The sequence below is a fragment of the Xiphophorus hellerii genome, chromosome 7 (assembly GCF_003331165.1).
Source record: "Xiphophorus hellerii strain 12219 chromosome 7, Xiphophorus_hellerii-4.1, whole genome shotgun sequence".
Classification (NCBI taxonomy): domain Eukaryota; kingdom Metazoa; phylum Chordata; class Actinopteri; order Cyprinodontiformes; family Poeciliidae; genus Xiphophorus; species Xiphophorus hellerii.
Genome location: NC_045678.1, coordinates 23,434,445 through 23,450,651, shown reverse-complemented (window position 1 = coordinate 23,450,651; position 16,207 = coordinate 23,434,445).

Sequence of the window (16,207 nt, the reverse complement as noted above, 5' to 3'; positions counted from 1 at the left end):
TTCCTACGGCTTTGGCCCCTCTCAGCAAAATAATGGCTCCTGCCAAGAGGCAAAAGCTGGTTAAGGAAACGGTTTGGGGAGCTGAGTTTTAGCTGTCTACTTGGCCCCCAGATTTTCCAAATCTCATTCCAAGTGAGCATCTGTGGCATTTTCTGGACAAACAAGTCTGAGCAGTAGAGGGCCCACCTCACAACTTGATGCTTAAAGAGTCTTCTGCTAACATGTTGGTGCCAGATAAAATCCCACCCCATCTGGGGTGGAATAGCGTCTAGAAAGACCACAACTGGCAGGTGGCTATTCAATTCAAATCAAATGTATTTTATGATCCCAAAGGGAAATGAAGTGCTGTTGTAACTCATATAGTTAAGATAGAGATGGCTATATTGACAGGAAAGATCTCTTGTAGCAGTCTGTATTACAGCGAATCTGAAGAAGCCTCTGACTGAAGACACTGTTTTCCCAAGACAGTCTCATGAAGAGGATAGTCAGGATTGCCCATAATTTTGTTTTTTTTTTAACTAACTTTCTCATTTTTTATCATATTGATGTGCAGAAAATATAAATCCTGGTTTTTAGACTGCAATGGAATATAGAGGAAATTGGTTACATCTTCAACAACATGTTAACCCTTCCAGACCGAACGGAGAGCCGGCGATCCAGTCACATTTGCAGTACCGTAATTCTGCCACACTTTGCGCTACCTGAAAAATTGCAACGGTTTGTGAAAGGGGAGACGTTGCACTTTCCAGCCAATATGGGGTTATTATGGTAATTTCACTCCCGTCTCTTCAGGGAGTGAAATTAAGGGACACTCTTTTAATAGATGGTAAATTGCAAAAAATAACTTGCTAGATATAGAAAGTTCTGTATAAATGGGCAAATATATTTACTCACAGGACACTTAAAGAAGTGCGTTCAATTAAAATAAGCAAAAATATCCAGGCGGAGATTTGAAATTTGCGCATGCGTACATTACATAGTTATCACACAGATCTGGCATTAGAAAAAAACCTTCTGGATATCCACCTCATAATTATTTGCTGGTTTTCTCCGGTTGACCTCACTTGTTTTTCAGGTGGGAATTAGGAGTTGGACTCATGTTAGAGCTGCATAAACCCCTGAATCTAATACAAATCTTAAACACTAATTTATATCCTTCTTATGGTCTTACTGACTTGTCTAGATGTATCTAGAATAAGTGATAAGTGTAATAATAAAAAGTAGTAAAATTATCCTTGTGTTGGTGTTGTGGATTAGCCTGAGGCCATTTGTTTCACCGATGCATTTCAATATGACTGACCATTTGCTATTCTCTTTGCATAACCTTCCTGCTCTGCAGGTCATACCTGCTATTTAAGCCATAAAAATTATTTCCACATATAATGTAAGTTGTTGCAGATATGACGTGTACTTACATATGGGTGCAATTTCACTGTGTGTAATATTTTTTCAGTACTAAATATTTTATGGGTACGTTCTGTGAGCACAGAGGCCCAAAGCTCAGAGGGAGTGTGTTACACAGGACCCCAGTCAGCGCATTTGTGATCAGTTTTTGTCATTACACATGGAGCCAAATAATAAAAAATAATCTCTTATCCCATTTTCAGATGGTGAGTTTTCCAGAGTGTGAGGAGCTGAAGCCAGAAAGGCGAGTGAACTGCATGAAAAAATAAAATGGAGGAAAATCCTTCAAAGACTAGGTTTGCATTATATCAATATGTTGCCTGGTTTTATAAAAAGTAAATTCTAAGACTTTGCTGCTTAAAATGAGGGGGGAAAAAAGGATATTTTCATTCACTTATTTACTCATAAATTAAAATTAATGTGTTCTAACAACACATTAAATCTGCAGATTAGTACGGTTAAGTCAAAATCATAAAAGAAGACACAAACGAATGATGTAAATCTAAAGAAAACGTTTTAGTGTAATGCTTGTGGGTGTCCAGATTCTGTAGAATCACAGTATTACTGTATTGTTTCTGTAGAATAATCCATAAAAACAATTGAGCTCTTTCTCAGTGTCAAACATTTAATTTCCATCAGCTGTCACCGAACTCAGCTGTTCCCCAAAGTTCGCTCCTCTCCCCCATCTGGGGAGCCTTTCAAAATAAAACATTTCCAAAACATTTTACATTTTCATAACTCCAATTTTCACTCTTACATTAGCATAATATGAGCAGGATCTGCTTTTAATTAGAAAACCAATTAAAATCAGACCCTAATACACCTGCCTAATAGGTCAACATGCCGAGGAAAACTTGGTGGTGAAAGGTGGAGATAAAGTTCAGCATAAGGACCAAGGTGTAGCAGATGTTTCTGTTGATTGAATCCTGATTACAATTAAGAATGTTGTATTTATCTACAGGAGTAATTAGCCGCTTAGCCACAAACTTCTTAGTAATCCTGGTAAGAAACTGTAATTTGGAAATTGGTTTATAGCAGTTCAAGAAAGAAGGATCTATCTCAGTCTCTTTAGCATATTTAAAATAAACTGCATCACTGGAGATCAGTAAAACATTTATTACAGCATTTACCTTCAGAAAAAAAATCTATCTCTTGTCTAATCTGTACTTCTCTTGTGTTTGTACTTCCCTTTCTGCTTTGTATGCACAACAAATAGCACATGTATGTTTTTTATTACAAATATTACTTAGAAATTGCAGCTGTAAATATGTCAAACCAAATTTCAAAATAAAGTTCATAAAACTTGTTTATGATAACTGAAAAGAATGATAAATCATTTTACAGCAATTCCAAGGAAACTACTTTTTCTTCCCCAGCTTCCTCGTAAATTTGTTTTCTGTTGCTTTGATGTTGTCGGCAAAAGCTGGATGCCTTTAGTTAGGAGCTTGTTGTTCTTTGCTCACATGCTGTACGGTTGTCATCAAATAACCACGTAATAATCCCTCTGTGCCAAGCAACACAGGCACAGCTGAGGAAACATGCCATTGGAAGCGTCTCAAAGAAAAAATAAATATTGCTCTCACTGAATTTATGTTCGACACAGCTTAGAGACAGTCAGATTTTCTTAACATCTTGGAGTAAAGAAAAGTAATTTTAGGAGAAATATGGAGTGACAAAAATATATTTTCATGTATCAATATGGATTTTATACTACTTAAGGACAACAGAATTGCACATGAAGAACCTGTCAACCCCTTAGCAAATTTTGTTCAGAAGACAGGAAAACAATATATAAACAATGTGGAAATGTGGTTGAAAACTAAAAGACAATTTCATGTTTATGTAAAGAAATATATTAATGTCTAAATGTGGTTGAAATGTTGTCAGTGTAATTAATCAAGTGACAAAACTCAATTTGTCCCCAAAAATTGTGGGCTGAAAAAAACCATTTAGCCCTTCCAGAATAAAACGTATCGGTGAGGACGCAGCCAAATATGCAGTACCGTAATTCTGCCAAACGTTGCGCTATCTGAAAAATTCCAACGGTTTCTGGAAGGGGAGCCAATATCAGGTTATTACGGTAATTTCATGCCCCAGGGAATGAAATTAATCTCAGGGGCATTCTGTTAATAGACGGTAAATTGTGAAAACAACTTGCAAGATATTAAAAGTTCTGGTTGTTACGGATAAATGGGCAAATGTATTTACTCACTGGACATTTAAATAACTGCGTACAAATAAAATAAGCAAAAATACCCAGGCGGAGATTTGAAACTTAGGTATTTTAAAAATGGCAATTGAAAAAAAAATGGTCAAAAACGCTCATAGAATATTTCAGCTGTTAATTATTGATGAATAATATAGATTTATTGTATTCCAAGCCCTTGAGTTTGAAAGACATTTTCATTATTTATATATTTTTGCAAATTCAAAAGCTTCCCATATATTTACATGTAAGATGGTTGGCTGTTCATGCAGCAAAAGTAACATTCGTAACATGTGGCTGAGCCTCAAACTAAAAATCATCTCCTATAATATACAAGTCCCAAAAAAATCCACCAAAAGACTTTGACCTGTCAAGACATTGGCTTCAGAAAACCCCATATTTCTTACCCAAAATACATCAACTTCAATCACTGACCACTTGCTGCCTTATATATCCCACCTTTAGACAGCTGCCAACAAGAAGATGAAGTAATGTAGTTATTCAAGTCACCTGTCACGTTGAAGCAGATGGCCTACCTTTCAGCAGATGTCAAAACAGGGGAGCACATGCTGTAAGATCGACAGATAAAAATAAGATAAAATCATAGCAATAGGTAGATTTGCTGAAACCTATTATCATGGACCAATAATGACAAAAATGGAGGAAAATCTTAAGGTAGTGCTCATCTATTGAATGTTAAGTTCAGACTTTTTCATTCAATTTATTGTATTAGAAATGCAGAGAACAGAAACATTCGTCACATTCTGATTCCACGGTAAACGTCAAACCTCTCATTTGCAAGTTTTAAAAAGCTTTTGTTGGATTCCTGCAGTCTTTGTGAATGTCTTTATTGTACATAATGTATTCATCGTTATTTAAATGCTGATTTAGCCCTAGCACTAATTATTATTAACCCTCTAAAACAGTTAGAACCAAACTTTTAAGCAGATATTGTCATATATCAGGATTATGTCCTGTTTCAAAGTAAAGTGGAGAAAAGTGAAGTTGTTTTCCATTTTCTAAAAGACAGTAAATGTTCAGTTGTATTCATAACAGTTTCTGGATTCAATGATGTTTGCAAATAAAACAGAAGATTATTATTTAGTGACGCTGGAACCAGCTTCCCTCCCCCCTTTCATCCAACCGATTAGCAGGGTCCAATAACAGCTGCTGATTTGCTCTCATGGAAACACATACAGAAACTAATCAATTTTTGAGTAGATATGTGGCTCCAGTGTCTAAAATCAATAAGCAACCTGTATCACATCACTGATGCCCTGGTAGGAATGCCATTACTTTTCAATTTTGATTGCAAACACACATAGTCATTTAAAACCTATTTTATTGCGACTGCTGCTAATAAACAATCACAATTTCACTATGCAGTAGATCTTATGCTTCAGGAAACTAGGGCATTTATAGACAAAATATATCTGGCACTGCTAGAGTGGGGATATGGACATGTGATTCAGCCTAATTTGTTTAACAGGGGAAATGTGCACATGGTTTTATATGTATAAAAACAATGGAGACTGTTTTGTTTCTCGTGGTGAAACATTGTCACTCATTTTCATTTTGGGCCATTTCAACATCATGAATGTCCTCAAAGGGCCAGCTGTGGCAGAATATGTTAATAAAACCCTTTAATAAACTGTTAAATTACCAATAAACAGCTGTTTCTGCATTCAATGACTACTTCTTAAAATAAAACATTAAACATCTTTTCACTGTGATATAACTTGGTACTATCCAAATAAAGAACACTTTGATTAAAAATGAATTATATTTAAATCCTGAATATTTTATTTATGTGTCCCTCAAAACATGAAGTTACTGGGGGCCGAATTTGGCCCCTGGACCTTGAGTTTGAGACATTTGCACTACACAATTGTCCTGCTGTAAATCCCAAGGAAGATTAAAAAACTGTAGCTCTGCAGTTTCCACATCATGTAGCTCTCGTTCTAAATTGGTGTTGAGTCTAAGAAATGTTACATTTACTCAGTTACATCTACTTGTTTAATTTTTGGGGGGGAAAAGGTACTTTTGGGACATTATCTACTTCATGCTACTGTTTGTTTTTACCTTAATTAAAATTGTTATGTCCAGACCCTCTGTACCAAACAAACGGCCGGTTTTTATCAGGCTTCCTCTTTGTGTTTCCACTGAAAACTCAAACTTAACCAATTATTAACAAGACCAAAGCAAGTGGAAGGGTGGAAGAACCACAATTTTTGTTTTCCATAATCATCCTGTGAACTACAAAAGAAAAAACTTTTTTTCCCCAAGCCAATCTCACAATCGTTTTCTGCTTCTGTCAGGATCAAAAGCTCTTGCAAGTAAATTTTTTTTGACTGGTCGGCTAAAACAAACATATGAAAACATCAGATTAAGACCTGCAGATAAACACTGTGATTATAAATTTGTTTGATGATAAAAATCAAACCCTGGATAATTATTGGAATTGTCTAAATATCTAATTTCAAAGACTGAGAAGGAAAAATAAAACCCACTGACTAGTTATGGCTTTTCTGGGTTATCTTTTACATTTGGAAGCTGTGATGAACTGCTCTTTCTCGCTCAGTACTCCACCGTCTCGCTGTCACTCAAATAAATTGCAGCAGAATTATCCATGATTGCATTTGAAATGCAAAACAAGGCAAGCTTTTTAAGGCAGGAGGGCTGTTGATTTGCCAGCATTTTACAAAGTAAAGCAAACTTCCCCACATAGGTCTTATTAGACATCTCTAAACGTACATATGTGTTACATCGACAGTGCTCAGCAGGAAGCTGCATCCTCTATCCGGATCCTCCTATCAGGATCAAGTATCAGTAATTTCATTAGTCTTTCCTCTGAATCACAACAGTTCCAGGGCTTTTTGTTTGATGAATTACATGAGAGGGTTTTCATTTTTTTGTGTGTGCAGCCTGGTTAGGAATTAGGTTATTTGTCAGAAGCAGGCTACCTAAGATGTTTAGATGGTAGCAGAACAGCAGGTGATGCAGTTGACAATGGAAACAGTGTTGAATCAAGCAGAGAAGCAGCTGCCCTTCAGCAATTACAGTTATGAAGCCATAAATCAGAGAGTAATGGGAGCCAGAGAGGAGTGCTACCTCAAAGGAATTGTCTTCCCATTTATATTCAAAGTTTTTTTCATCTCTTTTTTGAGAGGATTGAAAGAATTCCCCATACATGTGGATTTTCTTCACGCTGAACATATGCATTCATCCAGCAACCTCTTAGATATGATAAATTACAGAATGTGACATTTCTCCAGAGTGGGATGTGTGAACTTTAAAGTTTGAATGAGCTCTTCTTTTAGATAAAAATATACATACATTATTTAGTGTAGACGTGCCTTAGTAGCAATTAAAATACAATTAGACAAACTTGTGGTTTTTCCATCGAAACTAACAAGACAAAAACATAACAATCCAGTACAGAGATCGTTCACATCATACGGCGTGGGTTTATGCTAATCTTTTTTGGGGATTTCATGCATGTATTTCCACTGTGGGGTCCAGTACCAGACCATTTTGTTCTGTTTGCTCATGCTGACCGGGTCCTTCTCCTGCATGACTGTCACAACAAATCTTCCCGCTACGACAGCAGAGTCCAGACATCCGCTGAAGCCTGTAAAATCTGATCGATAAAGCTATAATCTCAGATTGTTTAAAAGCCAAGAACTGTCACTCTAAACGTGGTACAACTATGTAACTATACAGTGGACCTCTGGCTGTTGATACTGAAACAACTTTTGACCCATCTTTCTGTGGAATGTAACTCCAGAATATCTGTGGAAAATTTGTGCATACGTTATTTTTTTTCATAGAGCATATCTAAGGTATTTAAAAAATGCAGCTTGCAAAGAGAAAAGATAACTTTGCTGCTACTTTAAACACTATTGGCTGGCATTTGAAAACAGCCAATCAAAGAGCGGCAATAATTTTCCTTGCCAGTGATTGGCTGTAGCCCCAAGATCAGAAATCAAGAAGACTGTTGATCTTAGGTTCTGTGGTAATGCCAAGATGGTTTCTACTGGGCATAATGATGCATTTAAACGTTTACTTGGTGTGTGAATTGTTAAAATAGGTAGTTATAAGCATTTTTAGAGGCAATGTCAAGAGTTTCACAGATTTCAGTTATTCAGTTACATTGGGGGTCCATTGTAATTGATTTCAAATGAACAGGTTGCTTCAGGCTCCTAAATAAAACCAAAACCAGTGATTTTATTTTTTAGAATAAGTATAGTCAGTACCTGGGTTCAGTGGCTCCAGCAATTGTCGTGCTCTAAGGTGTTAGGTGGACTATCTATCAACTAGGAAAACAACTAAATTTATTACTTTGATCACAAGTTTTAATGAAAAGCTCCCTCTGGTTGGCATCTCCTCAGTTTCTTACCACTACACTAATCTAAAACTTTTTGAACAACAAGGGTCTCCCAACATTTATTGCAGTCCAAGCCCTTCTTCGCGATAAGCACACTTGTTATGGCGACATGACAATAACTTTGTTCAGCCCCAGTGTGCGACCTAATTCACTCACCAATAACTTTCTGGATGCTGAGTGTATCAGTTTTTCCTAACAGAGACATTTTGTCAGAACTGAAACAACAAATAAAGTCTGTCTTTCATTACGAACTTGACTGTAAAGGGTGAAAAGCAATTTAGTTGTCTGGAAATGTTATTAAAGATTAACACCATAATACAGTATACCTGCAAAACTGTTTGACAAACGATGCATATAACCGGTGCTGGTTTTGAAAAATTGGTAGAGGAATATCCAGTAATGTGAAGTGTGCCTGTAAAATTTGATTGCATTAAAATATTACTCACTTCAACAAGAGTTAGTCATTGATTTTATAGTTTTTGCTACTCATGTCCTGTTTATACGCCGTTCAGACTGTGAATTAAGCTTGAGGAGTGTGTGCTCATACTCCCCGAGCTCCCAGACACAAAACTAGCTACAGAAGCTGTCTTAGGGGAGGCAGGAATAAACAAAGGTCAATCCTCTTAGACAGGCGTAGGAGAGCAGCTCTTCTGGGCCAAGCCTTCGATGCTTTTATTACCTGAAGGCAAATTCCTCCTTGTCTCACGATAAAGGCTGCTTGCTTAAACGCGGGCTGACACTTGCTCTCCTGGAGTGAAAGGAGATGTAGTTTGAAGGTTTTCATGGAATGGAGACGTGCATCTTACCTTTGTCCTGAGGTCAGCACCAATGTCTGCTGCACATTTTAATTAAAGATCAACTCTCACGTTAAAAGTAAATTTCTATTGTTTTATTCTTTTCAATTAAACGTGTGCTACTAATTGCATGTCATAGAAAGCTCAAATGTATCTATTACAGTAAAGCATAAAAGTGATGAAGTTGTACTCCAACATTATACCAAATATTTCTAACCGATATAAAATACAACCGTGTTGTACAGTGATTATTTTTATTGATGAGAAGCTTTAGTAAAAACTATTAAGAAGAAATTTACACCAAACCCATGAAAATGTAATTATTTTAAAAGTTTCTCCAAAACAGAACAAAAAGATTTTTTATTTCAAACATCATACTTTGTTTTGGACACTTATAGGAACATCTTTAAAAATTGTAAAAAATCATAGGAAAGCTAGGTTTTTTTTGTCGCTAATTTTTAATTAAGAAATTCCTTTTTTTTTTATTCAAGCCTTTTTTTGCATGTAATTGTAATTTTTATAACCTACAGATAATGAAAACCCCCAAATTATGTGTCTCCAAGAATTAGACTACTACCTAAGATCACTGAAAAAAATTATTTTAAATAGAAATATCGAGCTTCTAAACAACAACAATCCTTTTATCTCAATACTTGTTTGGGGATCCTCTTTAATGCAGTGTGGCATGGAGGAAAACTACAATATTTTCAGCCTAATTTCTTTGAACAGCTACACAAACCACTATTTTATGCAGTTATAAGCTTTACCTTTTTATTCTCAGAGCCTGGAAAATCAAGTTAAAACTGAAGTCTTAATTTCAGATAACATAAGAACTTCAGTAAAGATCTGGACTGTCAAAACATCACCCCAAAAGAAAAACTGCCTAGAGTCAAAAAGCATAATTGTTAGTCCACACAAAGCAGGAAAAGTACAAATTAATCAGTGTTGCCAAGTGTCACAAACTGGAGTAAAAAGTATCTTCAAAGAGTGCAACAAAGACAGCAAAACACAGCTCTGGAAAAACTTAAGAGACCACTTAAAATTATTAGTTTCTCTGTTTTTACTCTTTATAGGTACATGTTTTAGTAAAATTAACATTGTTCTTTTATTCTAAGAACTACTGACAACATTTCTCTGAAATTCCAGGCAAAAATGTAGTATTTATTTGCAGAAAATGAGGAATGGTCAAAATAACAAAAAAGATGCAGTGCTTTCAGACCTCAAATAATGCAAAGAAAACAAGTTCATATTCATGTAGAAACAATAACACTACGTTTTAACTCAGGAAGAGTTCAGAAGTCAATATTTGGTGGAATAACCAGGTTTTCAATGAGGTTCAGTGCAGTGGAGTCTTTATTTCTTCAGAGCTGTATTTGAAAACTACAACCATAAGTCATAATGTGCTATAGAAACTCTACAACCACAAATTTTACACCACTACTTTTGCTTATCTCTAATTTTGCAATGTCACATGTCCATTCATTCCAACATTGCTCTTTAAAACGTCATATGAAAAAACTGCAACAAGTTCCAACCAATAATTTTATTGATGGGAAAATTTGAAGCATAGATCTGTTAACTCTTTTTTTCCAAATTTAATTCCAAATGAAACACTGAAGCTGTTTTTTTGGACTATCAAAGTTATCAAAATGCTCCTCTCACTCCGAGCTGGAGGATGCCAGGGGTAGGTCAAGGGCTCTGATTGTCAGTGTTTATTAATGGGCCCTGCAGAGGGTAGTGACAGCAGGGTGATCGCTGTGATGATGATGTCTTATTGCTTTCCATGAGCGGCTCTGGTACATCCATATTTATGATACGCTGCCACCTTGAAGCCAGCTAGAAATATCTGTTTAACACCTGGGGCCGCTCCGATGCTTCCCACAGTACAGCAGTAATCCTGAACCTGTCGCACCCACAGGGGCCTTTTCTGACCTAAATCTAACAGAAAACAGAACAACTTCTCCCATCTGAGCGATTTACAGTTGCAGGGGGTCAAAATGTGACGGGTTGACACGTGTGGCGTGTGAACTAAGAGCTTAAACCTGCGCCATGATTAGCCTCACATCATAGTTAAAACCTCCAGAGGAGCAGCGTCAGCACTCTGTTAATCAGATGGCTTTTTGACCACCAATTGAATTAATTTGAACTAATTTGTACGACGGATTGATTTGCGACACTACACGTGTATGTATTAAATATTAACAGCTAACACTTCCCCAGGGACAGATGTGATTTTAAAAGGGCAACTTATGCACAGTCATTTAGTTGATTAATATGAGTCTTTCGTTTTGAGCATACAAATTTTTTTCTACTTACTTATTCATGTCCTCTGACGGAAACGCTCTCCTCTGTCATACACTTGTCTTGTTCTGTCACTAAGATGGAAAGCGAGAGGGTTATAATTTTCACGCCTTAAACCTTGACTCAGAAAAGTTTGCACACCCTTGTTAAAATCTCACATTTTTAATAAAAACATAAAGACCAAGACGATACATTTTACAACTTTTTGCACACCCCTGAAAAACAAACATAAAATTAAAACAGCAAAACCTGGTTTGCTGTGTCAAAACTAATAAGCTAATAATTTTTTCAGGGACGTTTAGATTTTTTGGTTGGAATCGATCTTCAGCTCACATCTTATCTATTGTATGATAAAGTTCTCTTGTCCACAGCCCTTCTCAGGTGACACAACACATTTTCTGTTAGATTTAATTGTAAACTCTGATCATTTTAAAACTTAAATTTAAGCTAGATCTATTTTTTTTTTTTTTTGTTGATTTTGGGATTTGTTTGGACTCACTCAGATGCTAAAAAAATAAAATAATTCTTCAACTTGATCTTTCCAGCTGACTAGCAGTTTATGTTTTCAGTCTCTTTGTCTAAAACACAAGCTATATCAGAAGAAAATAATTACCAAGACTACTGCTAAGATGTTGTGGTGAAACTTTTTGTAGGTGAAAAAAGTATTTTTTATCAACTTTCTTTTGTAAACTATGAGTGCAAAATTACCTATGCTGGTTCTGCAGAACAACATTCAAAAGTTTACATTATTCACTTCAAAAGTAAATATGCAAAGTAAAAATAAATAAATTAATCAGCTTTTCAGCTTTAATTAACATGGTCAGGAGACAATTTATTTAATAATTTCAATGTTTTGTACCAACAAAGCAGACAGATCATATTGTAACAAGAATGGCTAACTCTAAAACATCAGGAAATGTTTCCTTTTTCAACATTAAAAATAAGCACATAAAATTAAAGGTTGGATGTAACATTTAGTAAATAGTATTAAAATTAAGAAAAGTAGTTGGCAAGTTTGTGAAATTACTATAATACTAGTAACAGTGCTGTGTTATGACAAACAATTATTTATTAGCTTTGAATAGCAAAAATTCTACATTTAAGCCAAACTGCTAATATCATGCAATGGAGTAGGGGCAACAAACACATGTAAATATTTTTACACAGTAGTCGCATCCATGCTGCCTTTTGATTGAAAATAACAATCAATGTTCAGGCTGTCATTGTGCTTTATGTGAGGCTTGAACAAATCTAAAGTCAAACTGCTTCGGTATCCGGCCTAAACTCAGGAGGTGTCTGAATGCCCACGAATCATTTTATTCCCTCGTTTTAAGATTGAGATTAGAGCTTTTGAATGAAATCGCCTTTGTCTTTTATACTTCTCATTTTGATCAAATAGAAAGTATCCAGTCTGCAAATAAATTGTGGGGTTTATCTTGTGCGTGGTATGTTGTGATTTGTGATGACAGGAGCTGAATATTACTCTGATACTGTATGGCATCGTAAATCCACCGCTTCATCTCTGCTCCTGCTGTCAGATGTACTCTAAAGTTGTATTTCAACCGTGTCCACCAAGCCCTGCGCTCTCTGAATAGAGAAATAATGAGTGCTGTCTAGAGACAATGTCACTGTTATTTTAGATCTCCTCAGTCCCTTTCTCCCTCTCTGTCTACGTCCATTTTCTTGGAGACTTCTTCTGCACCCTGTGTGTGTTTTTTTTCCCACATTTTCACTTCATGTGCATCTCTGTCCCCTCAGAGCTGATTCACACCACCCACTCTGAGTCGATTCGCTTGTCTCCCCTCCCCTTTTGTAAGCTGCGCTGTTAAGATGTTGTCACTTTTGAACATGTGCGAAATGTGCACAGGAATCTTGGAAGAGGGGTTGCTGTCGGTCCACGTGATAGTCCTTCAGAGGATAACGGGTGCTTAATAGAAAATCCAAAATCCACGCCTCAAAGACGGGATGCTTCACACCATCTGTTGCAGTGCTTTCTTTGCCACTGTCACAATATGCCTCATTACAAAATGATAATATAGATTATGCATCACCTTTTTCATGCAAAGAATGTGAATGGACTTCTCAGTTTTCAGAAAAACCAAGGATTAATGCTTCTACTAAGTGAGTGCATGTTCACTGACCTATTGGTAAAATATTCCCTTATGATTGTGATGTGAAGTGATGAAGCATAGCGGAGCTTAAATCGCTCACAGATGACAGGATCTGTTTTCTATATATAAAGCTGTTTTGTTGAAGTTCATAAGAAAAAACACACTAAAGAAACAAGCCAGACTGATTGGAGATAAAGTTAGACGGGTTCAAAGTAGAGCTAGGCTATTAAACCATATCCCATGTTTTGACAAGCACTGTTCAGTCCATTGTCTGAAAATTTTACATATTACATGTATTCCAGTACACAGCCATTAATCTGAACTGACAGACTGAGTAAGGAGTTCATTATTTAGCAGCTAAGAGCCCCACGGTATCTCTGGAGGAGCTGCAGAAACAGGTATTGTAGGTAGATCTGTTGAAGGAAGAAGTTGGTTTGGTGAGACGAGTCACATGAAATGCAAATTGTAACAGAAAATTAAAACTGCAATTTACCCTGAACACACCAATACTCAGCAGTGACATGGAAGCTGGTAAAAGTAGAGAAGACAGATGGGGATTAGTAGAAGTCAACTCTATTAATGGCTGTATACGGGCATGGCGTGACGTCTGACCTCGCCACGCCCAGACCATGCGCACCCTCCATTGAAAGCTGTTTCTACTGGAGACCAAGTTGCACCAAAATGTCTTCCGTCACAGGGCATACTGTCATGTTGATTAGGTCACATGGGTCACGTGTGGACATTTTGAAGCAAAACATTACACTTTCTGTTCTCAGGAGGTGTCACCATGTTGATTTCCCATCTTCTCCGACTATGCCGACTCTAACGCTGTTTCCTGGGATGAGTTCTGATTTCTGAGGCGACTGGAGCAAAGCATAGGAAGAAGCAATGCAGTTACAACAGGCTATTGCAGCGTTTTTGCTGCTTGAACCTGAATATACAGTCAAAACCTTTTTGAAAAAGATGTTTGTGGCCTCCAAAAATGATTTTGTCAGACACCTCTACACCTCTGATGCATTTTTACATCCAGACCTAATCCCACTTGAAGATTGTGTCAAGACTTAACAAAAAAATATTTTTACAGTGCTGTTTGTCCAATATGATTGAGCTTGAACTATTTTGCCGAAATGCTTTAGGTAAAAATTTGAACATCTTGTGCAAAGCTGGCAGAGCTGGCGAATTATCTTAAGGGATAGCTTTTTTTAAGTATATTCAGAAGCCGCTCATTTCAATAACAGCCCAGTCCTGTCTACCAGGACCAGCATAAAATAGCATGAAAGATATGCAGACCTTTCTTTAATTACATGGAGCACACAATCTAATATGCAATGCTACTTTTTGAGAATCAGAAAATATGCAGTTTGCCTTAATATTAAAATTTATTGTGGGAGCGAAAGGCAGCAGAATAAATTAAAGGTTCTGTGAAAGGATCTGCTTGTACATCTGCCTGACAACCATGGTCAATGGCTATGTTCAGATCTCAGAGACGTTTTGGTATATTTTGAGAATTTATATGTTGCTGTAGAAAAGTTTGACATTTCATCTGAGAACTTAAACCCTTAAGGCAACCCGTCAAACTCTGAAAACTTTGTATACTTTGAGGAGGTTTTCACTAAGAGATATAATCTAAAATCTTTAAATAATCCCTCTGTGTCAGTAATTTTCTTTTACTTTTAAACTGCTTTACTTTTTATGTCATGTCCATGGTGGATAAGGGCACCCAGCTGTTTTTGCCTTTCAAACTCTGCACGTTTGCTTTGGTACTTAATATTTATGCACCAAGTGCTTCCAGTTACAAGTTGCATAAATAAACACCAACATACAGCATAGAATTGCTTATAACATGTCTTCGTGTTTGCACCTTGCCTTTTTGTTCTTGAACGAAATCCAATCACATTAGCATGGACTGCAGCTGTAACTGCATCATAGCCTTTATTATTTCACTATATATTAAAACTCCATAGTTTTTCATATATTCTGTCCCCAAGCCCATACAGCTACGTGTAGTGACAGATAGCTTAAAAAGTGTCCTGAGGATTGTAAGAATTGAATGACTCGGTTTACTTGTTTGTCTTCATCTTCATTAACAAAATTTCCAGGACGAATTGTGAAACTGTAAATAAAAACATAAAAATTAACCCATAATATTATACAATTATTTGCCTCACATGACTATTACCTAAATTACTTGTGGTTACGTAAAACTACAGCAATCATTTATAAAACTTACTCAAACTAAAATGAAGAAAAACAATATACATCAATACTGTGCCATTAGCATAAAAAAAATAAAATGTTAACTTACAAACAAAGCTTCTCCATGTCCCAACACAGGCAGATACAAATGGATACTATCCAGCTTTTCCCTGCATGCTTCCAATAAACAAAATGGCGGACCTCCCCACGTGATTACAAAAAGCCGCTGCAGTTCCCAAACCAGCCACCATGAGCGCTGTAATGCATGTGCACAACAGCATACACAGTTTTAATATGCAAAACTATAATAAAGGCTGGTCTTAGAAACTTATTAAACATCTGTGAGCAACTGTTTCTAGCTGTAGCCTGTGTGCAACTAAATAAAAAGGCAGTAGAAAATACAATTGAATTTATTAATATCACACCAAGAAGGTAGATAAAAATGTATTTTATATATCATAGGAAAGACTTAACATATTTAATGTTTACATTATTCTGAGAAACTGATTAATTACACACTGGAGACTAAATTATTAACAGACTGTCAAGTGAAATCATATCATTACAAGTTTCAAATCACATATTGTATTACTGAAATAAGTGGTTTCAGCTCCAACTGTGTGTGCTTAAAACTGAACATAACTGAAAACAATCAGATGCACATTTATTCAGTTTTTCCCAAATCCAGGGGAAAAGATTTGAGTTGAAAGCCTGAGTGGAAACATGCAGGCGGCGCCATCGAGGGAGGTGCCGATGTTTGCCATGCGGTGAACCACAGAATGTGGAAGCAAACACAGATGCCGGAAAT